This window comes from Schistocerca cancellata, chromosome 6 (assembly GCF_023864275.1).
Source record: "Schistocerca cancellata isolate TAMUIC-IGC-003103 chromosome 6, iqSchCanc2.1, whole genome shotgun sequence".
Classification (NCBI taxonomy): Eukaryota; Metazoa; Arthropoda; class Insecta; order Orthoptera; family Acrididae; genus Schistocerca; species Schistocerca cancellata.
In genome coordinates, this window is record NC_064631.1 from 529941356 (window position 1) to 529969277 (window position 27922).

Consider the following 27922-nt stretch of genomic DNA (forward strand, 5'->3'; position numbering starts at 1 on the left):
GTGTTTATATATAATACTTGTCCCAGGAGGAATGGTAAATATTTGGAGATAAGACAGGAAGGATCATTGAAAGGAAAAAGTCTAGTAAACGTGGGACCCTAAAATGCATATCTTATAACCTATGAGCACATGTTCAGTAGAACAGATTTGTTTCACAGTATCGAAGATGCTCGTAGCTATTAAGGTATGGATTGCAGAGTCTATCTTTACTAGACTTTTTTGCTATGAATGACCGTTCCTGTCATATCCCTAAATACTGAATATTTCTCCTGGGACACCTGATATACTAACGATTTAGAACAACATAATAGTTGTTTCTCGGAACCTCGATTCATTTTTAATTTTACTCTGTGATGTCAGTCTAAACGAACGCCTCTCAAATCTCATTCCCACCTCCTCTTAACTCTTTCAGTTCTTCTCCATATTTCTGCTCCATACGATAGTATATTTACTATAATAAGTTTAAATATTGTAGTCTCCGTTTCTGCTCTAATATGTGTGCTCCATAAAACACGGCTTAATTGTATGGTTCCTTGTCTACTTAGACCAATGCGGTCATTGATTACGCTTTTAATGGGTCCATCTTTCTTAATAATGACCCCCAAATATTTATAAGTCCACAATCCTTATTATGCCAGAATCTAACGGCAGATCCTGACCCACTCCTCAGGTAACCAAATAATCCGTTTCCTCAAAAGTAATGACGAAATCCCGTTTCTAATACTCTCTGCGCAACTTTCTAACCGTATAGTTCATGCTATTCTCATCCTCTGCAAAAATAGCTTGGTTATCAGCAAAATGCATAGTGAATAGATTGCAATCATTTACAGACACACCTATACTACGACAGGAACGTTTCCTTAACTTAAAAGCCCAATCCAAGTGTTGGGATATTGTAACTGAATGTTACCATTAATTCAGCCTAAAGATGCACTGCAGCAGAAAACTTGTTTACTGCTATAGTTAATTGAACTGAGTGACAGGTTGCACACTATTGCTAGGTTGACAGGGCGGCACTAGAACAGAAATGTGGCACCCTGCTCACCTTGTCTAGGCCCACGTTGACTGTCTGCAACTATAATGCACACGAATGCTTCTGTTTCAACCCTACGTCGCCGCATCAGTACCGGCACCCAACAGCAAGTTATGACACTAATATTGCAGCACACAGTCTGAATATTATTCCTATAAGTTTGGTACGGATACGGTAAATAGTTTTCCTTCTTAACTGGCGCAAGTTTCAATTATAATCACCCTATGAATCTCTCGGAATTGGACTTCGAGGTTTTCAAGTAAAATGAGAAGTCGAACAGGTTTTGCCTCCATAACCATTAACTTTTACTCCTTGCTAGTATCTTCGTGAAAAGGCATGTGAAGTAGCCACGACTGGCATTACTGATGATGAACTGTATAAGTTACCACTGCCATATAACTAGATTCGGAGTGAGGTGGTACAGTGATAAGATAATGAACTCTTATGCGGAAGGGTGACGGTTCAAATCCCGATCTGCCCACTGAAATTTAGGTTTTCTATGATTTCCCTGTATCACTTACGGCAAACGCCGGGGTAGTTCCCATCCTTCCACAATCCGAAATTGTGCTCTTTCTCTCATGACCTTGTCGTAGAATGGACATTAAACTCGTATCTTCCATCTTTTCTTCAGAAACAGATCGTAGAAAGTGGTAAGTTAAGTAATTTGAAAAGTATAAAAACTTAAGTTAATCGCCTGAATAGAGAGTTGCAGATGTAGGAAATGGAACTGACACTCTGTAGCAAAGCGTCCTCTGTTGTGAATTTTCGTAATGCATTAACACTGTGTTGTGGACTGGTAGGAACCACATTCTTGAATTTCGCGGTTACTGGGCCTAATCTGCATACCTTGACGGTCTCAAAACTCCTGGAAGAAAGAGATACATTGATTGCAGCATCACAATAGAAGCTAAGGCGTAAACACGTATTTGTAACAGTAGCATCAACAGTATGTTCCACATATCTATTATTCTGCCAAAATAAATTATGCTAGCAGTTAAAGTAATCTGTTTGGTAGGAAAGTCGAATCACACGTATGTAAAAATCTCAGTAGCGCACGTTGTCGTAGAGAGCTTTACGGGACGCTATTTCCACAACAGTCATCTACTTTGTTTCCACTGTTTGGGAAACACGAACTCATCTACATCTACATCTAAATATATACTCCGCTAGCCACCAAGCGGTGAGTGGCGGAGGGCACAATTCGCGCCAAAAGTCATATTTCCCCCCCCTCTGTTCCACTCGCGGATCCCACGAGGGAAAAACGACTGTCTGAACGCCTCAGTACTAGCTCTTATTTCCCTTATCTTTGAATGATGATCATTACGCGATTTGAAAGTTGGTGGTAATAATATATGCTCTACATCCTCGGTGAAGATTGGATTTCGGAATTTAGTGAGCAGCCCCTTCTGTTTAGCGCGTCGTCTATCTGCAAGTGCGTCCCACTTCAAACTTTCTATGAAATTTGTAACGCTCTCGCTATGGCTAAATGTACCAGTCACAAATCTTGCCGCTCTTCTTTGGACATTGTAAATTTCTTGAATCAGACCCAGCTGGTAAGGGTTCCATACAGACGAACAATACTCTAAGACTGGACGAACTAAAGTATAGTAAGCTATTTCCTTTGTTGAAGGACTGCATCGCTTCAGGATTCTACCAATAAACCGCAATCTAGAGTTCGCCTTTCCCATTACTTGTGTAATCTGATCATTCCATTTGAGATCATTTCGAATAGTCAAACCCAGATGCATGACTGATATTACCGCTTCCAAAGACTGATCATTTATTTTGTACTCATACATTAATGGGGATTTTCGCCTTGTTACACGCAGTAGGTTACACTTACTAATATTGAGAGATAACTGCCAGTCATTACACCACGCATTTACTTTCTGCAAATCCTCATTGATTTGTTCACAACTTTCGTATGATACTACTGTATTTTCCTGTGGACTGCAGCATCATCGGCAAACAGTCTAAGGCCGCTGTCAATACCATCAACCAGATCGTTTACGTAAATCGTAAAAAGCTGAGGACCTATTACGCTGCCCTGGGGCACACCTGAAGTTACACCGAGATATCAGTCTGACTGCACGGTTTCAGCAACTGTTGCAGTTCGTGTGTCACAAACTGCGCCAGTAATTTGCATTCTGTTACACAAAAATCTACTGGCAAAGCAATTTTCAGCTAACAGAATATTCTGATTTCGCATACAGTTATTCACACGTAGCAGATCAGAAATCAGAAGTCGTCCTGGTGACGCTGCAAGGACGCGCCGGCAGCTACAGAAAAACGTCTCCGCGTCTGTCCGACTTCCCGCCATTAGCGCCGGGTTGATGGCCGCCGCTGACCGTAACAGACCGCCCGCGGGGATGCGCCATTACCTGCCGTCCGCCCACTCCAGGCGTCGCAGCAGAAGGCCGCTGTATTCAAGGCGATGTTATCCGTACACCTGTAAGCGCACGCCTAGACTTACGCTCAGTAATCCGTTTGCACACGATGCAAATTCCAGGACGGACGTGAACCAGTAGATCAGACACTTCTTCTTTTGCACGTAGTTCCTTTCCTGCCAATTTTTATCTCCCACACCTTACACAACGCGTTTCAGCGCCTCGTAGTCAGATATATCAGTTTATGTCTCCGGGTCTTAGCCATATCACACACATCCCCTGGGTGACACACAACGCAGTCCCTACAAACAAGCCGGCCGGAGTGACCCAGCGGTTCTAGGCGCTACAGTGTGGAACCGCGTGACCGCTACGGTCGCAGGTTCGAATCCTGCCTCGGGCATGGATGTGTGTGATGTCCTTAGGTTAGTTAGGTTTAAGTAGTTCTAAGTTCTAGGGGACTGGTGACCTCAGAAGTTAAATTCCATAGTGCTCAGAGCTATTTGAACCATTTTGAACCTACAAACAATAAAAAGAGGTGTGCCACAGGGCTGCATACTTGGGCCCTTCCTGTTTATAGTGTATGTTAATGATATGCCACAGTATTTACCCTGTAAAACAGTCCTCTATGCGGACGATACAACTTTTATCAATTCAGGACAGACTCTTGAATCTGTACGAGAAAAAAATAATATAATATTTGAAAAATCGGTTCATTGGTTTAGTGCAAACTCCCAATACATAAATGAAACAAAAACTGAGGAAATATTATTTAATTTGAAGGTATCAAACAAAGAAAATAAGTCTGTTAAACTGTCAGGAATGATGATTGACCAGAAACTTAGCTGCGATAAACGTATCACATACGTCTGTTCTAAACCTGCACGTGCTATGTTCCTACTTTATAAGCTTAGGAATAATGTCAGCCAAAACTTACTACTGCATTCATATTTTGCTTATATCCACCCCCATCTTTCATATGGTATTCTGCTCTGGGGAAATTCTCCCAATTCAGTATCAATCTCCTAGGGATACATACAGGGAACATTTTAAAAAAACTTAACATGACAGTTCCTTGTTTGTAAAACTATTATTGCGTATTGCACGTAAAAGAAAACATAGCTCAATATCCCCTCTGCTCATCTGTCCACACCCATAATACAAGACGAAACCACACAATTGATCTGCCATACTCTAGATTGTTCAAGATACATAATTGTTATAAATATGTAGGCCTCGAACTGTTTAATATGCTCCCTAAAATTGTACAAACAGTATCTAAACATAAATTTAAGACGACATTGGGTCAATGGCTCAAAGGTAAAGCATTTTACTCAGTTGATGAATATGAAGATTGTAATATGGCAGATTTGCTATTTTAACATAGAGAAAGGTACCTCTGCCTGTAGTAGGACCTAAATTTGGAAAAACAATATCTAACATATGGGCATAGACCTGTTCGAGTGCTCTATATTTGTATCAATATCTTAGGATAATGACATAGTGTTAGCAACATGAGCCGGCCGCAGTGGCCGTGCGGTTAAAGGCGCTGCAGTCTGGAACTGCAAGACCGCTACGGTCGCAGGTTCGAATCCTGCCTCGGGCGTGGATGTTTGTGACGTCCTTAGGTTAGTTAGGTTTAACTAGTTCTAAGTTCTAGGGGACTAATGACCTCAGAAGTTGAGTCCCATAGTGCTCAGAGCCATTTGAACCATTTTGTTAGCAACATGTATATGATAATGACATAGTGTCATCAACATTAATACTCCCCGCTTAATATAAATTTGTATAGTGTTTTCTTTTTTATTGTGGAATTAACACTATATAAAATTCCAAATGTTTGCTATTGTACTACACTAACATTCATATGATTTATATATACATTGTTATGAGAATATAACCATCTTTATACTGTAATTGAACTTATTGACGAATCCCATTGTATAAGAAAATACTGAACGGCTAATAAAGATTATTATTCTTATTCCTACCGTTTCGTGATTTTAAGTAGCACAATACATAATTTATATTTTCGCTTCGTATCTTTTTTAGTCAGTCAGGCGCTCACTTTGGCAAAATATATCCTCAATGCTGAGTCATTTCCACTTGTCACCGACGATGGACGAGCTTGAATCAAAGAAAGCGTCTTATGACACACTCTTGTTTCATAACTGTCTGGTACACCGCACGTACTCGCATTTATAGCTCACTGAAGCAATAAACGTAACATGTTCTTACAGATGCATTGCCTACATCATTAACAAACTAATCTTTAAAGCATTTAATCTGAAAATAGAAGCGACAGCCAGCTCCTCAGCAAGAGAAACACGGAAGGAGTTATCTTAGATCTGGTGTCTGTCCGACTTAAAATATTTATATTGTGGTGTTTCGAGAAGAAGCACTAAAAGTGCTAAATGTAAGCGTCTAAAATACTAATTTAGTTTCTGTTGATCTATCTGTCACTCTGTTGCGTGACCAAAATTTCTTCGATTTGTACTACAATCCACTGTGTCACTGATACTTTGCGATTATATCTACTCTTTTGGGAATAGAAATCTAAACGCTTATGGCGTACACGTATGCCAAAAGCTTCTCTTGCGCGAAAGAGCGTAACATACGTCCCATTAAATAACCTAATAATAATCAATATGGACATTTTAACACTTACCTCTGTTTTGGCTATGAACTGAACTTGTTGAGGTCCGTGATTGTTGAGAACTGTTTCACTAAATCATTGCAATAATTTATACATAATTCATTTAGTACCAGTTACCGATTTGCCGGCCGGAGTGGCCGAGCGGTTAAAGGCGCTACAGTCTGGAACCGCACGACCGCTACGGTCGCAGGTTCGAATCCTGCTTCGGGCATGGATGTGTGTGATGTCCTTAGGTTAGTTAGGTTTAAGTAGTTCTAAGTTCTAGGGGACTTATGACCACAGCAGTTGAGTCCCATAGGGCTCAGAGCCATTTGAACCATTTTTAGTTACCGATTTGCGATTGTATACGGGATTCGTTTGCAGATATAACTAAACACGTAGTTCCTAACGGAACAAAATCGACAAATGTAATTTCGGGAGTACTACAAAGGAATCACTACAGGGCTGCTACTGTTTACAACTTATATTTATGGTCGTCTGTGAACAACTTACCATCTAACGTGGAGACCACTAGATAGAAGAAGTGAAGAAATTGTGCTACTTTGCAAAGAAAACAACGAACGGCTTATGGAGGACATGAAAAGCAGACTAGAATAGCCAAAGAGGGTATTTATGCCCTAGTTAAGTCTACTAGCATCAAACATCAGCCTTAATTTTAGAAAGCAATTTCTGGGGACGTTCATTTTGAGCAGAGGTGTGTATGAAAGTGAATCGTGGACAGTGGAAAAACTGGAAAAGGGGAAAATCTAAGCGTTTGATATGTGGTGCTACAGAAGAATGCTGAACATTAAGTGAACTGATAAGACAAGGAACGAGGAGGATTTTGCAGAATCGGCGAGGAGAGAAACTTGTCGAAAATACAGACAAGAACTAGGGACAGGCTGATAGGATGATAGGACTTTTGTTTAGACACCGGGGTACTAGAGAGGGCTGTAGAGGATTATAACTATAGGGGAAGACGGATATATTGGAATACATACAACAAATATTTGAGGACGTTGGATTTAAGCGCTACTCTGAGACGAAGAGCTTGGCATACGAGAGGAATTCTTGGCAGGCCCCATCAGACCAGACAAAAGACGGAGGACAAAAAAGAAGAAGAAGAAGAAGAAGAATAAGAAGAAAAAGATGGATTGAACGACGTTCGTAGCCCCGTGAGCCCTTTCTCGGACGATGTTATTGTCTGTGGGGCGGTTGTAACGCCAGAAGATTTTATCGAAACGCAGAAGGACCGGCCGAGGATCGGCGTTTCGTGCAGGGATTTGCAGTTTATGTGGAACGTAACTAAAGTAGTGCACAGAAATAGGCCAGGCCAGGAGACCCACTAATCTCCGGTTATACCTCCAGGTTCTGGAAGACCGGGGCTGTAGGGAGGGGTCATGTCGTCCAGAAATGCAAGAGCGAGACAAAAGTATGGTAACATGGCAGACTTGTGTGTGCTGTGGCAAATGCATTGCAACATCTGGAAAAACCTGTATACATGACTGTGTAACTGCAAAGATGTACGGAACAACCTGTTCAATGTTGTTTGTGCAGTACAAAGCAGCTTTCCTCCATTTCCAATAAGAATTCCGTTTATGCAGTTTATAGGTTTTATAACTGTTCAGAAGGAGGAGGAGGAGGAGGAGGAGAAGATTAGTGTTTAACGTCCTGGCGACAACGAGGTCAATAGAGACAGAGCACAAGCTCTGTTTAGGGAAGGATGAGGAAGGAAAACGGCCATGCCCTTTTAAAGGAACCGTCCCGGAGTTTGCGTGAAGCAACATGGTAAAATCACGGAAAACTCAAATCAGGATCGTTGGACGAGGGTTTGAACCGTCGTCGTCGCGAATGCGAGTCCATTGTGCTTGCATTGCGCCACTATATATATATATTAGCGTTAAGTATGTCACGTGCGGCCCGAAAGTACTCGTATTTTTCCAAAAGGTCGGACGCCTCTGCTTTAGGGTATCCTATTAAAGCTGGTCGGCTAATTTAAAAGTCGATTTTATCGAGAATTTTAGAGAATCACCTTGGTTGATTGTTATTTGAGATCAAATTTCACATATTATAAATACAATAAATTACGAAAATTCCATTGCCGGGTTGTCTCCTTGTTAAACCAATTAGCTTCCCACTCAGTTTTCTGTTTTGCAGTCATAGGGGATGCCATGTCTCGCGTAACTTGAGAGATGGGGTTAGCCTCGCCTGCTTACTCCTGGTTGCAGCAGACTGCACTGACTCCCCAGGCGGACGCTGCAGCCGCGGTTTCATATCGGCACCGCACGCACACGCAGCGACATTCCGGCAGCGTGCGTGTTGCCGCGGAGACCACGGCCGAGGAAAGCGCGCGCGGTCTAGCTGTCCGGCGCCGACCCGCATTCCTAGGCCCGCGCATTCCCGGGCCGGCGGTATTCGCGCGCGCTTCTGTCGCCACCGGACACGGGTCGATACGCCTAATATATTCGCCAACAAATTGGCGGCCAGTGGGGTCCCCCGCTGCCCCTGCAGCTGCCGCTGTCCGCTCGCCACAGGTGCGTGGCCGAGCACCCGCTGCATACGCAGGCCACGCAAGAACCACCCTCAGAGACCCAGCCACGCGTGTGTCCACGTCGTAGTTGACAAACAAGTAACGCGCTTGCATGAAAATGGAATCCCGACCATAGCAAGGGTAGGTAAGTGCCAGAACTGTCGCACAATCAACTTAACGGCTCATGCGTCCAAGAGGTTGACACGCAGAATGGAAAAAAAAAAAAACTGAGGAAATGTTAGATCACGATCCGTTTAGCTGTAGGAAAGGTAAGGGCATGGGGGAGGCAGTTCTGACGTTGCCCTTGATAATGGAAAAAAGACGTAAGAAAAATATCGAATCGTTCATAGGATTTATCGATGCAGAAGAAGCATTCGACAATACAAAATGCTGCAAGATGTGCGAAATTCAGAGAAAAATGAGAGTGAGCTATAGGTAAAGAAGGATCATGTACAAAACGTACTAGAAGAAAGCGGAGACAATGAGATAGGAAGACCAAGAATAAAGTCCGCAAATTAAAAATAGTGTGAGGCAGGGATGCCATCTTTCGCCTCAACTGTTCAGTCTGTTCATAGAAGAAGTAATGATGGAAACAAAAGAAAGGTTCAAGAGTGGGATTAAAATTCATGGTGAAGGGGTATCAGTGACAAGAGTCGCTGATCACATTGCTCTCCTCAGTGAATGGGAAGAGGAAACGTGCTGGCCTAAGCCCTCGCCAGCACGCCGGTCGGTAAAAAGGTTGCAAGAAGATCGATAATATGCGCTGAATCAAGCGTGCCTATCAGGAGGGAGGCCAAAGACAGACTCGCAAGAAACGTGCCGACAAAGCCCTCTCGACCGCCAGTATTTAGATCGCCTCCGTGGACCGGAGGACGCAGTCAGCCGCAGTTTGAACCAGTGAGTCGCAGTCAGTCAGTTCCAGTAGCAGATAGAGTTAGTCACAGTATAGCAGTCTCAGTTACTAGTTCAGTCTCAGTCACTATTCTAGTTGGTGTCAGTACATTGCGTCCAGGGTAGTGTTTATAGCGGGACTTGTACTTCATCAGCAGTGAGGCTAACATGAACTATTACGAAAGAGCTTGTACCACAACAACTTACTTAAGGACAAGTAGCTTCTTGTTCTTATGAATGAAGAACACTGTTAGTACATACGTGCAATTGTGTTGCAGAGAGAGGATACCGGCCACCAAACATCATCATCTCCCTTGCTGGGCTCGTGGTCGTGCGGTAGCGTTCTCGCTTCCCGCGCCCGGGTTCCCCGGCGGGGTCAGGGATTTTCTCTGCCTCGTGATGGCTGGGTGTTGCGGGCTGTCCTTAGGTTAGTTAGGTTTAAGTAGTTCTAGGTTCTAGGGGACTGATGACCATAGACGTTAAGTCCCATAGTGCTCAGAGCCATTTGAACCATTTTTTTCCCTTGCTGGTACGAGACTCTACAGTGTCAAAGACGACACAAGAAGAATTATAGGATCTGATGAATGGAATGAACAGTGTAATGAGTGCAGAGTAGGGACCAATAGTAAATAGAAAAAAGACGAAAGCAATCAGAAGTAAAGTAATCAAAAGTACCAGAAATGAGAATAGCGAGAAACTAAACATCAAAATTGGTGACCACGAAGTAGATGAAATGAAGGAATTTATCTGTCTTGGAAGCATAATAGCATGTAATCCAAGAAGCAAGGAGGACATAAAAAGCAGACTAGCGTAGGCAAAGAGGGCACTCCTGGCCAATACTGCTATACCAAACACAAATCTTAATTTTAGAAAGAAATTTATGAGAATCCACAAGACAGCATTGTATATTAGTAGATCACAGACTCTGCGAAAACCAAAAAAGACGATAATCGAAGCGTTCGAGATGTGTTGCTCTACAACGATATTGAAAATTCGGTGGCCTCAAAAGGTTTGTGGATTTTTTCCGCAGAATGGGTGTATAATGAGACATACGGAGAACACTGAGGAGAAAAAGAAGGTTCGAATGGTTCAAATGGCTCTGAGCACTATGGGACTTAACTGCTGCGGTCATCAGTCCCCTAGAACTTAGAACTACTTAAACCTAACTAACCTAAGGACATCACACACATCCATGCCCGAGGCAGGATTCGAACCTGCGACCGTAGCAGTCGCGCGTTTCCGGACTGCGGGCCTAGAACCGCGAGACCACCGCGGCCGGCTAGAAAAAGAAGGGACAGGACGTTGGGACATGTGTTAAGATATTAGAGAATAACTTCCATTATGCTAGGGGGATTGCAAGGAGTAAAAACGGCAGAGAAAAACAGAGTTTGGAATATCTCCAACAAACAAATGAGGACGGGTGTACTATAGATAAAGGGAATGGTCCACGAGAAGAATTCATGGCCGGCCATATCACACCGCTCAAAAGATGGATGACTCAAAAAACAAAGTAACGCTGTCTCTCCAGTACGAACCAAACCGTGATTAGTACACAAATTATTGATAAAACTTGGGTATTTTACAGTTTTTTTTTTCTTTAGTGTGAAACGGTTACATTCGGTATACAGATTACTTTGCCTGCGTGTGTCTCGTCAATTGCGACATGTCCAAGAAAAAGCTTAACCTTTTTGTATAAATGGAGAATATGAAGTTGTTCGGAGATGCGTTTTTCCACTCGCATTTTTAATTTTCTTCTCAAAAAATATACGAGGTTTTGGCAACCGTTGGGAATACAGTTTACAGTCACACCATGTTGCATGCTACAAGATCTGAAGGATTGACCATAACAATGCGTCTAGAATTGCTTAGAAAAGTGCCAGAAAATTGAATATTTTTGTTGTGGATGAGAGAAAAAAGAGGACTGACCTTTTTTTTATTACAGACGTTGAATGATGTCCTATTAGCGAGTGAATAACAGAGCGGTGTTTAAAGATAACGATTATGCGGGATGGGTAGTTACAGCGTGAAAATGTGAAAGTAAATAGGACTAAGAAGTCATTATCCTCCAGAATAGTCTGCGGGCGTGGTGTAATTTGAATACCTACTTTTTAATTCCAAGAAAAAACCCACTGAAGTTTAATGCTGTCACAAAACCAGCGAGCGTAGAGAAAGTTTAAGAAATAGAAGGGAAAAGAAGTAGGAAAAAAACGAGTTAACGAGCTTCACAAAGTTGCTGATAACTTGAGCATGGCACGCTACGGCTCTCCTTAAATAAGACTTTATGCGCCATTCCTAATTTCGTTTTAATAATTGCGAAACCGCTTATTTCCGACAACGGGTTGTTTTCCCAGGAGGAAGCTGAAATATGGAACCTCACGTGTCGGAGCCACTTCACTGGTTTCCAGCAGCAAAAGTCTTGAGGTGTTGAAGCAACTGAAAGCTAAAAATGCGACAGAAAGAAATATACGCGTTGCTACAACGTCAAAAAACTATAAATACTGTATAAATGTAATACAAATGTCATTTGCAGCAACTAAACTATGGATGTTCCTGGTTTGGGGACTGTTGCATCTACTTACACGATCCGTTTCTAATGACGTCGAAGTCTCGTCCTTAAACATTAATATTCTTTTCTTACTTCGGCGGAAACTACGTTATTTGAAAGCAGGACTTAGTCTGTGAACGATATCACAGTAAATTCAAAAACAGCAATATGTTCCTAATTTACCCTACTCCCTTGTTAAACAACTAGTGCGTCCCTCTCAGAGAACCATTATTGATCATCTTTGTGTAATGGATCGCCATTTCCCGTGAGATATTTTGACATTCGGTTCCTATTTTTCGTTTTCTAAATATATAACGTAGATTTGTCTTTATAAGAGGGCATGGTTTTTCAACTAACTAAAAGTGTGGCTGCGGAGAGAGAGAGAGAGAGAGAGAGAGAGAGAGAGAGAGAGAGAGAGAGAGAGGCGGTGGGGGGGGGGGGGCGAGGAAGGGAGAATAATTAATGAAGATGCTATCCAACGAACGCAAATTGAGCAACTGCTGTATCAGCAGTATTAGAGATCGTAAAGCACTTTCGCTGTTTCTTTAAATCCACATATTTCGGAAGTCCATGTCCGGCCACAAGTGACAGTTTGAGATAAGAGTCTCTGTATGGTAAACGAATGACTCGAAATTTATAAGAGAAAACAGTACTGATACCTCTGACAGTGGAATACAAGTACTGATACTGTTGTGGGTGACACCCAAACCTCCAGATGTCAGACACTCAGATCTGCACCAAAAGTTGTGTGTCGATGGAGTACCAACCAAAACTCCGATTTAGTTCGTACTGTGTACTGTCGTGCAGCAGAACTGGCGTAACACCAGAACTAACAGAGCACAGGAATGGCATATCGTGGTAGCTATTAAATGTATCTTCGTGTGTGAATTGATAGAACGATAGTTCATTGTATCAAGGGACCCGGGTTCAAATCACAATGACGACAATTTCTTTTAATGTATCATATGTGAAAGTGTTATGTGGGACAACATTTACCTGACATGTAAAAAGACTTTTCGGGGTTTGTAGAAATGTTCTTTCGGCAGTCTGCTTTCGCTACGTTAGATGAAAGTAGCAAACCTATAGAGTACATTTATATAGGTAGGTGTTGGAGTTCTGTCGGACATGTGTGACAGAACAGACATGACTCGTGATGAAGCAGCTAGTGCATTTGCAGTTTCACAGAACAAACAGAAACAATGGGACTATAGAATAAAGAAAACAGTTGCATCACACTTACGGAAGTAGTAATAGTAATAATAATAATAATAATAATAATAATAATAATAATAATAATAATAACAATAACAATAATAATTGACTGCAGATGGCACCGCCGCCTACACTACGTTATTATTTTGTTTGTTTACTACTATTAGTTTTATTATTATTATTATTATTATTATTACCATTACTTCCGCACTTGTGATGAAGCTGTGGCTGTATTCTTCTGTTCTGATTGTATATCCTGTGAAATTAAAAATGTGCTCTATAAATTTACTACTTTAAAGAAACAAAGTGAAAGCAGACTGCCGGCCGGGGTGGTCGAGCGGTTCTAGGCACTACGGTCTGGAGCCGCGCGACCGTTAGGTTTAGGTAGTTGTAAGTTCTAGGGGATTGATGACCACAGAAGTTAAGTCCCATAGTGCTCAGAGCCATTTGAACCATTTGAAAGCAGACTGCCAAGGGGACATTGCTGTATACTCCAAACAGCCCTTTCACATGTCAGGAATATTTTGTAACATTTAAACTTTCACACATAATACGTTACAAAAATTGTCACATTGGGATTGGTACCCACGATTCTTGATACAACGACCGATCGCTCTACCAAGTCACCCAAGGAAGCAAGACTTAATAGCAACCACAGATACGCCCTCCCTGTGCTCTGGTATTTCTGCTACGAACTAAATCGAAGTTTTGGTTGATACTCCATCAATATACAACGTTTGGTCCAGGTCTGAGTGTCAGACACCTGAAGGTCTGGGTGTCAGGAACAACAGTACCAGTTCTTGTATTCCGTAACTTTCGACTCATGCATTTCCGGCACAGAGACCTGTATCTCAAATTGATACATTTACTATCCTGCATCACGTCTGGAAGTTTGTAATATGATCGCGAAATCACCCTGTATATACCAAATGATCAAAAAGTCAGTATAAATTTGAAAACTGAATAAATCACGGAATAATGTAGATAGAGAGGTACAAATTCACACACATGCTTGGAATGACATGGGGTTTTATTAGAACCAAAAAAATACAGTTCAAAAATGTCCGACAGATGGCGCTTCATCTGATCAGAATAGCAATAATTAGCATAACAAAGTAAGGCAAAGCAAAGATGATGTTCTTTACAGGAAATGCTCAATATGTCCACCACCATTCCTCAACAATAGCTGTAGTCGAGGAATAATGTTGTCAACAGTACTGTAAAGCATGTCCGGAGTTATGGTGAGGCATTGGCGTCGGATGTTGTTTTTCAGCATCCCTAGAGATGTCGGTCGATCACAATACACTTGCGACTTCAGGTAACCCCAAAGCCAATAATCGCACGGACTGAGGTCTGGCGACCTGGAAGGCCAAGCATGACGAAAGTGGCGGCTGAGCACACGATCATCACCAAACGACGCGCGCAAGAGATCTTTCACGCGTCTAGCAATATGGGGTGGTTTTTTTTGTTCTAATAAAACCCCATGTCATACTAAGCATGTGTGTCAATTTTTACCACTCTATCTACATTATTCCGTGGTTTATTAAGTGTTCAAATTTATACTGACTTTTTGATCACCCAGTACATACATTCTACAGGCACCTGTCACTTTGACTCTCTGTAATGTCCTTGGATGACGTTTCCGTGCACGGGTTCCTGTTCAAAATATTACGTACTCACTCCCATCTTCTAGAAGTTTCTAACGGGAATTTCCGAACACTTCGTAGACTTTGTTCCACCGATAACTAGTCCAGAGGGAGGACGCGGAGTTATTTGGGTTCTTGCAGAGCTTTGTGTGTACGTTTCTCATTGGCCCTGTAACTTCCTCCATACGTCACATGGGTGAAATAAGAGGCGAGGCGGCGAGTCGCGGGCCCGGCAGCAGCGGCGGGAGTCGCGCCACTCGAGCCGCCCGTGCAGAAGGCCGCAGGCGGGGCCCACTTGCGCGCCCGCGATCAAATTACGCCGGCGGGCCGCCATTACTGTCTGCCTTTGTCACGGCGCCCCAAATGACGGCGCGGCTCATTTATTCACCGGGCGGGGCGCTCCGAGAGCACACGCCGTCCGCGCTGACCGGGCCGGCCTTTTCCCAGCCAGCGCCACTGCCGGGCCTCTTCCGCTGACGTACTGTGACGATCGCGCACGTATCTGGTGAGCGTTTGAATGGAGTGCGGTTCCAGAAGTGTCACACTCCAGCGGTCACCACTACAGGAAATTCGGCCGAGGCTCGTCGAGCAGTCGAACACTGTCTGACCGTTAAGTCTCTCGAAATGGAGCGTCCTGCTAAGGTACGCTGAATTACCAATAAAAAAAAGCGCGCATCTCGTGGTCGTGCGGTAGCGTTCTCGCTTCCCACGCCCGGGTTCCCGGGTTCGATTCCCGGCGGGGTCATGGATTTTCTCTGCCTCGTGATGGCTGGGTGTTGTGTGCTGTTCTTAGGTTAGTTAGGTTTAAGTAGTTCTAAGTTCTAGGGGACTGATGACCATAGATGTTAAGTCCCATGGTGCTCAGAGCCATTTTGAACCAATAAAAAGACAGTGCGCACCGTGACAGTGAACAGTGGAAACTGGTGGTGTGTGTGTGTGTGTGTGTGTGTGTGTGTGTGTGTGTGTTTCCTCATAGCCCGACCTTTGATCTTCCAATAACCTGGCGAAAAATTCATCACTTACTCAATAAATAACGTACTCTGATTCAAACGGCTTTGAAAACTTCAATGCTCCTATCTTGCAGATGTTAAGTCCCATAGTGCTTAGAGCCATTTGAACCATTTTTGAGTAACGCAAAATGACGCAGACAATTTGAGAGACGAGCATTATCCTGTTGAAAAATAGCACCACATATTGTCGCAAGAGAAGAAACATATGAGGACCCAGGATGCTGGTGACGTACCATTGAGCTGTCATATTTTCCTGAATTAGTACGAGCTGCGACCTGAAGCCCTACACGATGGCTTCCCACAGTTTGACGCCAATAGTAACGTCTGCTACAACTCCAATTGCAAATGTGCGAAAAGCAATAATGTCTCTGTCGTAATAAGACTCAAGGCCAGCAAGAGGTTTCTCATTACCCCTTACTATAGCCACGGTCATCCACGAATTACCAGTCACAACCTCTTTTGTAGAGCAAGAAAAATTAATCTTACACCCAACAAATGTAAGGGGAGCAGTAAGTAGTTCTTGTTGAGACACTTCATTCGGTGCCATATCAAAAGTGCTGACAGTCTTGTAAACAGGCATCCTGGATCTAGGGCTGTATCTTCTCCTCCTGTACGGCATGGCTGTGTGCTGCGTGCGGCTGCTTCGAGTCAAATGAGCATGCTGTTGCCTCGTGCAACGGCTAAGTCCCGTTCAAGGTCACCCGCCAAGATGGCGGCGCACACAGCCATGATGGACAAGACTTGGCGTAAGTCTTGTAAACAGGCATCCTGGATCTACCTTTGTATTCTAATTTCTTTATTTCTTTATTTACTAGAACCATCCTTATCTATCTCGTGAGATTTTTTTTAAAATGATTGATAACATTAAACATTTACACATTATTCAGCATGTTTCGATGGGTGCGGGAGTTCCGACTCCTGGGGAGGTTGGGTGGGTATTATAGCATGGCTGCGTGCGCCGCCATCTTGGCGGGTGACCTTGAACGGGACTTAGCTGTTGCACGAGGTGCACGAGGCGCTAATAAATGATCCATCCTTATCTATCCCGTGAAATTTTTTTTTATAAAAATAAAACACTAAACATATTCACTGAAGGGTGCGGGAGTTACGACTCCCGGGGAGGTGGGTGGGTGGGTATTCCATCATGGCTGTGTGCGCCGCCATCTTGGCGGGTGACCTTGAACGGGACTTAGCCGTTGTACGAGGCACCGCACTGGATCGCGCTAAGTCCCGACGTCGCCACCATACTCGCTGACACTGGTTATGTGTAGTGTAGAACCGCGAGTGACTGCAGCGCACAATGTGTTCTTCACCAGTCCATACTTCTTGGTCACGACTCCACGCCGAACATAGCCTGTGTGTTGTGCTGTTAAAGGCAGCCTAAGCTTGGGACGGCAGTTTCTTAGTCCGGCTGCAGGTAGTGTAGGATGACACAGATTGTAACAAGGAGTCTGTTACTTGTTCTCGGGTGTTAGGAGCAAATGTTGGTGGGTTACAATGCGCTCGGGCGCTTGGTGTGCAAAACGGCGAATCTCCCTCGTGTTAGTCAAAAAATGGTTCAAATGGCTCTGAGCACTATGGGACTCAACTGCTGAGGTCATTAGTCCCCTATAACTTAGAACTAGTTAAACCTAACTAACCTAAGGACATCACAAACATCCATGCCTGAGGCAGGATTCGAACCTGCGACCGTAGCGGTCTTGCGGTTCCAGACTGCAGCGCCTTTAACCGCACGGCCACTTCGGCCGGTGTGTTAGTCAGACATGGTCTTCTGGACCCTTGATAACGAATACGCCTCCCTTCATGTTTACATGCCGACGACATCCGGTCATTGTCACATCTGAATGTCTCACAAATCTGGATATTGCACGATTCGACCAGTCGGTCAGATGAAGAATGGCGCTGATACCGCCGTCTCACAGGAGTACATGGCATCTCTATGTCCTTCACAGTGATCACTACTGGACTCGCATTCGGGAAGACGATGGTTCAATCCCACGTCCGGCCACCCTGATTTAGGTTTTCCGTTATTTCCCTAAATCGCTCCAGGCTAATGCTGGGATGGTTCCTTTGAAAGGGCACGGCCGACATCCTTCCACATCCTTCCCCATCCTTCCCCAATCCGATGAGACCGATGACCCTGCTGTCTGGTCTCCTCCCCCAGACAACCAACCAACCACAGTGATCACTCAACATCCGACTCTGTTCACGCCCTGGTAACAACACTGAACATGAACCGACGTTAATGCAATCTGGTGGCCGTTCTACATCTCACAGGGAATTGGAACTCTAGTCACTTCCTACACCCCCCCCCCCCCCTTCCAAATTGGTGTGTACGTGAACGAAGTTACAGTGACATACGACCATGTCTTCTGGGTGCTCCACTTTTTTTTTGGTCAGGCAGTATATATGTGCTATAAAGCTTACTTCATTCAGTGTTCACAGAAATTGCTTAATGGGCAAACTGGTATTGTGGATACGTCGCGAACATGCAAGCGATCTGCCCGTGTGGAGTACGTATCACGGCGCGATGAAGCACGAACTCGGCCCGCCGGGAAAGGTTACCGCTACAGCGTGGCTGTGTCAGAGAGGCCGAGCTGGAACCGCGTAATCAATTGTTGAGGGGTCGCTCTTGTGCGGTGGCGGCTCGTAAATATGAGAGTGTGGACTCCCGTCGGTCACCGCTGCCGCGTGCGGCCGGAGGCGCCGGTGACCGCCCCTAATGTCCAGCTCAGCCGACACGCGCTCTCCAAACCGCTGCCGAGGCCGTAATTCGATTGGCGGCTGCTCCGTACTGACGTAACACAGTCGCAACTTTGTCGCTGCAATTATAGCTGCCCCCCTGATGAACGCACCTACCAGTTCCCAGCGCCTATATGGGCCTCGCAATACTTACGCCAACCAGCAGACACTCCGATTACAATTCTCCCTCGGCTCTCGATTCGATTACCGTTCCGCCATATTGCATTATGACAGTCATGACAAACGGCACTGTTGGGTCACTAGACGACATTGCGCTTGATAATGGAAGCAAGACTGAAGAAAAATCAAGTCACATTCGTAGGATTTCTCTATCGGGAAAAAGTGTATTGACGGTGTAAAATGGTGCAAGATGTTTGAAATTCTGAGAAAAATAGGTTTAAGCTATAGGGAACGGCGGTTAGTATTACCAATAAAGAGGGGACAAAAAGACTGCAAAACCAAGAACGAAGTGTTCGGATTAAAATAGGTATGAGGCAGACATGCAGTCTTTCCCCCCTGTTGTTCAGTCTGTGCATACAAGCAGCAGTAACGTAAATCAAGAAAAGTTTGAAATTAGAATTCAGGGTGACCGGGTATCAAGATTCACTAATGACATTGCTTCCTCAGTAAAAGTGAAGAAGAATTACGGAATGTGATGAACAGAATGAACAGTCTACTGAGTACAGAATAGGGATTGGGAGTAAATCAAAGAAAGGCAAAAGTAATGAGTAGCACCAGAAATGAGAATAGCAAGAAGCTTAGTATCCAAATTGTGATCACGATGTAGGCGAAGTTACCGAGTTCTGCTGCTTACAAAGCACAGTTACTGTGGCAGACGAAGCGGGCTAGTACAGGGAAAGAGAGTGCACCTAGACAAGCGAAGTTTATTAGTATGAAACATAGCCCTTAATTTGCGGAAGAAATTTCTGTGATTGTACATTTGGAATACAGCATTGTATGGTAATCATGGACTGTGCAAAAATCTGAACAGAGGAGGCTAGAAGCATTTGAGATGCGGTACTAGAGAAAAAATTTGATAATTAGGTGGACTGATAAGGTAAGGAATGAGATTCTCCACAGAATCGACGAAGGAAGGAACATGTGGGAAGCAGTGACAAGAACAAAGGACGGGATTATAGGACACGCGAAAAGACATCGGGATATAACTTCCATGTTACTAGAGGGAGCTGCAGAGAGTGAAAACTGTAGAGGAACCCAGAGATTGGAATACATCCAACAGCTAACTGAGGACGTTGGGTTCAAGTGCAACTTTGAAATGAAGAGGTTGACATAGGAGAGGAATTTGTGGCGGGCCACATAAAACCTATCGGAACACTGATGACTAAAAATAAATTTTTATTGTCTTTTGTACGTCTTCATTTTCAGAAAACAATAAACAGCCCAATATACTATCTTAGAGAAATTAGGAAAGCATTTCTGATACCTACGGAAAAAGACGAAAACTCTTTAAAGACATTGCGCAAATACAAGGATTGTCCAGAAAGTAAGTTTCGATCGTTGGCGAAATGGAAACCACAGTGAAAACCAGAAACGTTTTATTTGCAACAGTTAGGTACACCTTCCACCTACTTCTCTACATAGTTGCCGCTCCAACTTCGAGTGTTGTCGTAGTGTTGTATCAACTTTCCAATATCCTCGTCATAGGAAGCAGCCGCCTGTGCTTTCGGCCGATTATCTGCACTGGTCTGCAGCTCGTTGTCTGCGGAAAATTTTTTTCTTCATAGTCAGAGGTTCTTGTGAGCAGAGATGAAACTCAGGGGGAGCCAATTGTGAACTGTTTGTGGATGATCAAACACCTCTCATCGGAAACACTGCATGACGTCTTCATTGCCCCTGCAGTGTGCGGCCGAGAATTGGCATGAAAAAGAAACACGACAGTTATGTTACGTGGGCTGCAGGACACAGGCGAAGTCTCTAACCAGGCTCCTCATACTAGGCGGGAGACGCTATTCCCTACGCATCTTTACGTGCTCACTGTTCACTCAGAACTGATAAGAGCGACGCGACACTATCGACAAGCATACTAGAGACACTGCCCAACACATTTGTGTAAAGCTTTACCGGATTTTCCCAGTGGTGTCCATTTCGCGAACGATCGGATCTTACTTTCTGAACAAGCCTCGTACAAAGATCACGCTGCTCATAAGAGAAACGTTCTATGTACATGCTGAACACGAACTCCACCGACAAAATCTCAGTGGTTGTTCAGGGATATTTTCTAAGTATTTACATACAGACGACCTGTGGTATCCGTGGGCTCCTTACGGAGTAATAATGGCGTTATGATTTATACGGTTTGCTCCCATTACAATTTTTGCTGCAAAAATGTCTTCGCAACAGTGAAAATGCGTATAATAAACAGTCACCGAAACGCACAGCTCAAGCTACAGAGTAATGCTAAACGCTCAGACGAAACCCTTATTATACGCTCAATATAACTTGGCTCTTCTCGTGGAGAAACCAGGGAGTTGAAGCACGCGATCACCTTGCAGCACATAGCGTCGTGTGGGGGACGGGAAGGGTGCTGACGAGAGTGAAAGGGGGGGGGGGGGGGGAGTGAGAGACAAGAAGCCTAGTTTCCTCCTCGCAAGGCAGACAGCGTACTGGAATGAATATTGCATTCCCAGTGCCTGATACAATGTTACACTGCTACTGCGCCCTATATTGTTGCCTATATAATGCTGTCAATGTGTGGAAAGTCATCAGACTTCCACAATGCCTCCACTCGCAGAGAAGAACAGAGTTACATTTTACATATAATTCACTGTGAAGTGATTGCCGTCACTGCTGGACAGCTTAGCATAGCGTCGTTATGGCGTTATTCCATTGCATCAGTGTTGCCATACACGACGTACGAGAGTATGTCAAAAAGTAATGCCTCCTACTTCTTCTTTATTTTTCGAGAATTTCAATGCAACTACATAGATGAAAACCACAAAACTGACCATTAATTTACGACTTCTGAACGTAATTTCCTTCAGTTTCCATCGTTTTGCTCCAACTTTTAACAAGGGCATGTGTTTTAGTGTTATAAAAACGCACGCCTCCTCTCCTTCGAAGTGCTCTTATTTCAGCGGCTTGAACAGATGGAAGTCTGATGGTGCCAGGTCAGGTGCGTATGGAGAATTAGGCATGACTTCGCATCAAATTTTCACAATCTCTTCAGTGATGTGACGACTGGTGTGTGGTTTGCGCTGTCGTGCAAAAAGAACATCCTCCATAGATTTTGTTTGGCGTACTCGCTGAAGACTGGACAGAATTTATTTTACATTTCTGCTCCAAAAAAATCAGTCATAATCACACCCTCAGCATCCCAGGACACTGTAGCCATCACTTTCTCTGCCGGCCGCACGGTTTTGAATTTTTCTTCTTTGGTGAGTTTCTATGGTGCCATTCTATAGACTGCCTTCTCGATTATGGCTCAAAAAATTGAACTAGTTGTTCGTCTCCAGTCACAATTTCTTCCAGAAGTCCTCTTCATCCAAATGGAAGCACTCCAAGAGTTGGGAGACAACTGTTTTTCTTGTCTCTTAATTCCGGCCGGTTAATGTTCTTGATACCCGTCGTCAGAGTGCCGCCTTTACTGAGAGAGGTAATACGACACAAATCATCCGCAGTCATCCGGAGTCAATGCTGTCACCGGCCTGCCGCCCTGTGTTTCGTCAGCCAATGCTGTTTGCCCTTCAGCTTCATAAGAGTGACGAAACCACCTTTTAAAAGTGCTGGTATGCACTGTTCCATCACTGTACCCATTTTTTCAGTCTTTCATCACTTGATCTTTCAGTCACCTTCTGCATTCAAGAATCCTCTCACAGAACGCTGTCTGGTAGAAACATCGACGTCGGCCATTTTGCAAGCAACTCCAGTACTGGCATCTGTTGACAGAGGAAGTTACTACCGCAGCCGATTGGGGAAAAAACTTTGCTGAACTGCGCCAAATTCAAATTTTTCACTTAACGAAGGTTCTTTTGAGGAGGAAAACATAGGAGGCATTGCTTTTTGACTGACACCTGTGCATATCAACTTCTCTTCATCGTTAAACTTATCCATAGTGACGTGTATCATTGTTAGCGTACAACTAACACTGCCAGAAAAACGAACCTGAGCAGTACAGACCATTATTGGCTGCAGACCTGAAAGCGAAGAGCGAAGTGTCACCAGCAAGTGTCTTGAGTAAATGGAATTATTTGATTTCCAAACAAGGCACACCTCACATAATGATCATATCCGCACTGTTGTGCAGATATTTTCAATGCAATACAGACAGAAAGAAAGACAGGGAGTAAGTAATAAATGCAGCGGATACTACACGTCCCTCACGCCAAAGTAGCCTGAGAAAGTTCCTCAACAAACTTCGAAGCTTTGTACGTAGATTTCGAGTTGACCCACTGTACCCAGTAACTCTGTAATTTCCAGATCAATTAGGTTTAAAGTGTGCAGTGAAGAACAAATTACCAAACATTTATTAGCAACGTCTTGTGGTCGATGTGAACACGTCTCCAGCATATTGACCTCATTTCGTTCTATATAAAGGTCAGCTAGCAGCCTCACAGCGTCAGTTAGAAAGGTTTTCACCCGGGTCTCAGCTACACGTATTTATATATTTCTTACTGGGAAGCACAATGAAGGAAAACTGAAGGTCATCTATTCGACAAAGGGGACAAGAGGAGAAGGAATGAGCCATTCAAGAAATCGTCGTGGCGTTCAGTGAATTCATTTAGGAGAATTGGAGGATACCTAAAGCCAGACAACTGATCAGGATTTGAAACCCAAGCTTTCGAAATATACTGAACTTCACCCCTTAATGACCGTGAGTGAGTCACTTCTTTTACCAACAGCCTGACATATTCAATACGTTCAAGACATTCTGTAGTTCCAGGAAATAAATAGACAGTATTTTCAGCTTTTTTTTATTTTTTATAATTGTTTTACAAATCGAAAAAAGTGTTAAATTATAAATACATTGTCGAAGATTATAAAACTGTAAAATATTTCTCTGTTACTAGTTAGTTGTTCGCGGGGAAGTATTTCAGTGCAAACTCGCTCCTTACACGAAACTGTAAAACTCGACGCCATATTCATTTCAAGCTCGTTGAAACAGCACACACACATGTTTTCTTCTACTGAGAATTCTTTAGCATTTGTTAGTATTGTCAGAAAAGTTGGCGAATGATACCCTTTAACAGTGCTTCTAGCGCTCTCAGATAAATAAATTCGAAAAGGATAAATTGACATACTGTTCAAACACAAAGTTCTAAAGCATTGAATGTGCTCTTTAGTATTCAGATATTCACTACCTTTCGAAACTGAGCTGAGACATCGAAAGCAAATGTTTTGACGCAGAGTTGCCCTATGAAAGCAAATATTTGCCTTCTGAACTACCAAGATTTTGTAGGCTCCGCCTGCTGGAGAAGACGATACTTCGTTCGTAGTCAACATGTTTACTCGGTGAAGGAGAGCGTCTGAAAAACAAGTTGTTCCCGCAAACAAGTGAAACGTGACGTGTGTTGAATCAGGACATTGGAAAATTCCCAAGAAACTCTCGTGTTTAGCCAACGACGCTGTTCGTACTACCTTCACGTCTCGCGCCTAATATTGGTCTCATATATTATTGACCTCTCTATTCAGCTCAGTATTTTAAAATTTGCTGTAAGTATCGTTGTCTTTTAAAACAAAACTACTTCACAATTCAAATTTCACTCACCAAACGAATGTACAGGGTGTTTCAAAAATGACCGGTATATTTGAAACGGCAATAAAAACTAAACGAGCAGCGATAGAAATACACCGTTTGTTGCAATATGCTTGGGACAACAGTACATTTTCAGGCAGACAAACTTTCGAAATTACAGTAGTTACAATTGTCAACAACAGATGGCGCTGCGGTCTGGGAAACTCTATAGTACGATATTTTCCACATATCCACCATGCGTAGCAATAATATGGCGTAGTCTCTGAATGAAATTACCCGAAACCTTTGACAACGTGTCTGGCGGAATGGCTTCACATGCAGATGAGATGTACTGCTTCAGCTGTTCAATTGTTTCTGGATTCTGGCGGTACACCTGGTCTTTCAAGTGTCCCCACAGAAAGAAGTCACAGGGGTTCATGTCTGGCGAATAGGGAGGCCAATCCACGCCGCCTCTTGTATGTTTCGGATAGCCCAAAGCAATCACACGATCATCGAAATATTCATTCAGGAAATTAAAGACGTCGGCCGTGAGATGTGGCCGGGCACCATCTTGCATAAACCACGAGGTGTTCGCAGTGTCGTCTAAGGCAGTTTGTACCGCCACAAATTCACGAAGAATGTCCAGATAGCGAGATGCAGTAATCGTTTCGGATCTGAAAAATGGGCCAATGATTCCTTTGGAAGAAATGGCGGCCCAGACCAGTACTTTTTGAGGATGCAGGGACGATGGGACTGCAACATGGGGCTTTTCGGTTCCCCATATGCGCCAGTTCTGTTTATAGACGAAGCCGTCCAGGTAAAAATAAGCTTCGTCAGTAAACCAAATGCTGCCCACATGCATATCGCCGTCATCAATCCTGTGCACTATATCGTTAGCGAATGTCTCGCGTGCAGCAATGGTAGCGGCACTGAGGGGTTGCCGCGTTTGAATTTTGTATGGATAGAGGTGTAAACTCTGGCGCATGAGACGATACGTGGACGTTGGCGTCATTTGGACTGCAGCTGCAACATGGCGAACGGAAACCCGAGGCCGCTGTTGGAACACCTGCTGCACTAGCTGCGCGTTGCCCTCTGTGGTTGCCGTACGCGGTCGCCCTACCTTTCCAGAACGTTCATCCGTCACGTTCCCAGTCCGTTGAAATTTTTCAAACAGATCCTTTATTGTATCGCTTTTCGGTCCTTTGGTTACATTAAACCTCCGTTGAAAACTTCGTCTTGTTGCAACAACACTGTGTTCTAGGCGGTGGAATTCCAACACCAGAAAAATCCTCTGTTCTAAGGAATAAACCATGTTGTCTACAGCACACTTGCACGTTGTGAACAGCACACGCTTACAGCAGAAAGACGACGTACAGAATGGCGCACCCACAGACTGCGTTGTCTTCTATATCTTTCACATCACTTGCAGCGCCATCTGTTGTTGAAAATTGTAACTACTGTAATTTCGAAAGTTTGTCCGCCTGAAAATGTACTGTTGTCCCAAGCATATTGCAACAAACGGTGTATTTCTATCGCTGCTCGTTTAGTTTTTATTGCCGTTTCAAATATACCGGTCATTTTTGAAACACCCTGTATGTCAGCTAATTTAATTCTGTCTCGTGATTCAGGTCACCAGTCCCCCAGAATAATGGCTGAAAACAATTATAATTCCACTAACCACATTATGTTTCGTATCTTGTGGTGCTGTAGACCTACAACGCCTTTAAAGTAGAACGATCATTTTATATTTTGCATAAATCGTTGTATGAGTTAACAAAAAAATGACTCTGAGCACTATGGGACTTAACATCTGAGGTCATCAGTCCCCTAGAACTTAGAACTACTTAAACCTAACTAACCTAAGGACATCACACAGATCCATGCCCGAGGCAGGATTCGAACCTGCGACCGTAGCGTTCGCACGGTTCCAGATTGTAGCGCCTAGAACCGCTCGGCCACCCCGGCCAAATGACTTAACAACTTGGCGGTAAAGACGCAGCGGAATGCCAAAATAATCGTGACAATACAAGAGATGTAAATACCGAATTTGGCAGAAATTCATTTGAAAAAAAAAAGCAAGATAACGATATTTACACCTTTAAGAGTTCTTTACGCTGAGTTAATTACTCAGCATCCAGTTCTGTTCTATTTCATTCTTTGAGCATTCTTAATGCTCTGCGGATTCTCTGGAGTACACTTGGCTACTTGTCCACTTCATTACGCTACAGTCGTATCATAGATACACGAAAGGCATAGAAGCAAGGACATGGCCAAAAGGACTTTAATAAGAATAAATAGCAAAGCATCAGTATGTGGCAAGCAGGTGGATATGGTTAAAGTGATCACTATAGCAAAAATCTACTGATACTAGTATTGCTGGCCCCTGCTTTGATCACAACCGAGTTAGAATCTTCATACGACGTAGATTATGCTGAGACAAGTAATTTAATATAAGACACATGTGGCCACAAGTGTCGGAAAATATCCCAGAATTGGATGATAAGTGTTCAGCATGTGACGTAACCAGACAACGTACCTCGCCGCACATGGAGTTATTGGGCTTGTCGTTCCTACCCTCACCGGTAGGGCGCAGTGCTACCCGTATCTCCGCTAGGCTACTGCGTTTTCGAACACCTTTTGTAAATCTGATCTGTTATAAAAGTAGAAGTTACAAAATGCAAAATTACTGTCCTCGCTGTAACAAAGCAAAAACTGTTCTGATTATTTCCTTTCGTCCCTTCTTTTTTTTGCTTGCAGACTTTATTTAGTAAAGAACACGTAGATCATTTCCAGCTAGCGATGGAGTTCGGAAGCTTATATTTATTTACCTGTGACGCAATAGACTAGATTTTTGTTGTACTGCACTTGGCAGTTAACCGGCGGAGACCGCGAGATCGGTAAATAAAATAATAAATCTTATCTCAATGTAAACTCCCAACCTGCCTAATGCAATGCAAAAAAATCATTGCCTGCCAGATGCAAGACTCGAACTCCAAGCCCCACGCGCTACAATCGCGTACATAGGCCCGGAGCCACAAAGACGTGAATACTTGACTTGGTGACTTTTTAGAGATGGTTACGGGACTCGGCTGTTCTATACAGATTGTCAAATTAAACACCTTCCAACCATCTAGTTTCCAACCTTATTTTATTTGGCAACTAGTTTCAGCGTTTTACTAAGCCATCTTCATGCCCCTGACCGACGTGTATGAAGATTCTACCTCGGTTGTGATCAAAACAGGGGCCAGCAATACTAGCATCAGTAGGGTTTTGCTACAGCGATCACTTCAACCATCACTGAGTCGGCAGATGATGGTTGAAGTGATCGCTATAGCAAAATCCTACTGATACTAGTATTGCTGGCCCCTGTTTTGATCACAACCGAGCTGGAATCTTCATACACGTCGGTCAGGGACCTGAAGGTGGCGTATTAAAACGCTGAAATAGGTTGCCAAACAAAATAAGGTTGGAAAATACATGGCTCGAAGGTGTTTAATTTGACATCCTGGACTGAGTTGGGTCGATCAGGTGCGACAGACCGATACGGTCCACCGCAGCACGTGCGCGTATGTGTCACGTGATGACGTCACACGTTCAACATC

The 27922-nt window shown here is 43.6% G+C and overlaps 1 protein-coding gene across 1 annotated transcript in view; it reads left to right on the forward strand.

Annotated features, from left to right (window-relative positions):
- The window catches only part of LOC126088411 (semaphorin-1A), a 355740-nt gene that overhangs the window by 163736 nt on the left and 164082 nt on the right, over positions 1–27922 (forward strand). The gene's annotated exons all lie outside the window — the stretch shown is intronic.